We start from the raw sequence: 2,205 nt of genomic DNA, 5'->3' as shown, positions 1-2,205 counted from the left end.
TTACCGTTCCTTCCCTGCGCATGCGCGGTGCCGTTTCTGAGCGCAAGTTGGGGGGAAATGGCGTACAACACCACCCTCTGGTGGACTCGAGCTGTATACACGAGCTGGTACTTTCTAGAACAATGACATGGTACCTAAAATACTACTAATAATACTACTATTACTAATACTACTACTAATAATAATAATACTAATGCTACTGCTACTAATACTACTACTACTATTACTACTACTACTACTAATAATAATAATACTGCTACTAATACTACTACTACTACTACTACTAATAATAATAATAATAATACTGCTACTACTACTACTACTACTACTACTACTACTAATAATAATAATAATACTGCTACTAATACTACTACTACTATTACTACTACTACTAATAATAATAATAATACTGCTACTAATACTACTATTACTACTACTACTACTACTAATAGTGATGATGATTATAATAATAATAATATTACTATCAATACTACTACTACTAATGGTAGTGTAAACACTATTACTATTACCACTATAATAGTAGTGTCACTACTACTACTACTACTAATAATAATAATAATAATAACACTACTACTACTACTAATAATAATACAACTAATACTACTAATACTAAATACTACTACTACTACTACTGTTAATAATTATAGGATACACAGTGGCTTATTGATGAGCACATTTGCCTCACATCTCAGTGGTTTGGGGTTCGAATCCTGCGTCTCCCCTGTGTGCGCAGAGTTTGTACGTTCTCCCCGTGCTTCAGGGGTTTGCCTCCCCCAGTCCAAAGACACGTGTTGTAGGCCGATCGTTTCCAAATTGCCTGTAGTGTACGAGTGTGTGTGCGATTGTGCCCTGCAATGGGTTGGGACCCCGTCCAAGGTGCCTCCCGCCTTGTACCCAGAGTTCCCTGAGATAAGCGGTACAGAAAATGGATGGATGGATAATAATAATCTGTTACTAATCTGACTGAGAGCTCATTCAGAATCAAAACGTTTATGTATACACCTAAATCGGAATACAGTAAATCGATTGAGAATAATGTGAATAAGATTTCTGACTGACTGAATGAAGTGGGTTAATGTGCTTATAATAATCTGTTAAATAGCAGAGTGTATAGTTGTGTATAGTTAGTTTTACTATAGGAGTCTGCGTGTGTGTGTGGGTTCTAAAGTTCAGCGTATAATATTCACCGAACATTCAACAAGGATCTAGAACATTCTCATGTTTAAAAAGAGAGAGAAGGAGAGGGGGAGACCCGGGGGGGTTAAAAAACTTTGTTAAAAGCTCTGTCTTGCGTTATTGCCAAACAATGGGCCTTTATTCATCAAATCTGATACTAATTTATTCGTAAGTCAGTCGTAGGAGTTTTACATTTACATTTACACCCTTGAGGAAACACTGCTATTCAGAAAAGTACTTTGTAGACGCTATTGAAAATATTCTCATGCTAATTCATTGGGTCAGGGACAAAGAGTAGCATCTAGCTAAAAACCCTGCTGGAGGAGGTTACTGCAACATGAAAGAAATTTGGCGTTCATGAAAATCCAGTTAGTTCGAATCGTACGTTTTGTGCCTGAATTTTGAGTAAATTTGCATATAAATTGGTATAAATGAGTTAATATAACTCCCAATTCTGCTGCTGAGAAATTCCTTTTCTTTCTGCATTTTTGTTCTCATTGAGCACCTTCAGCCCTCTGTGAGCTCGACCTTTTATGGAGTTTTGTGGGCGCCACACAATGCAAACGAGCTGTAATGTGCATGTGCCTAAACGTGTTCCTAAATGTCGGGCAAATATGAAACGCTGAGCAACTTTACAAGCTTTGCCCTTAACAGTCAAAATATTTAAATATTTTATGATGCTTGTCAGTGAGGAATTTTTCTCTTCACACACTATTCTTCTCTTTCTACACCTTAAAGGTGTTTGTTTTTTTTTTTGGTTTGTTTGAAACTTCACACTTTATAAAGCAGCCTTGAGTGTTAGAAAGGCACTAGATAAATCGAACACACATAATTGTATATACCGTATGAGTATTTGCAATAATAGCACGGACAATTCACACAGTTTACATTCATATCAACGTTATCACATCACACAGTCGGTGTTTTTTAATGTCATTACTACGGTTGCATTTTTAAAATTTATTTTATTTATTTATACTAACGAACCCTGATAACTGCAGTTCACAT

The sequence above is a fragment of the Ictalurus furcatus genome, chromosome 5 (genome assembly GCF_023375685.1).
Source record: "Ictalurus furcatus strain D&B chromosome 5, Billie_1.0, whole genome shotgun sequence".
Lineage (NCBI taxonomy): Eukaryota > Metazoa > Chordata > Actinopteri > Siluriformes > Ictaluridae > Ictalurus > Ictalurus furcatus.
This window is presented reverse-complemented; position numbering follows the sequence as displayed.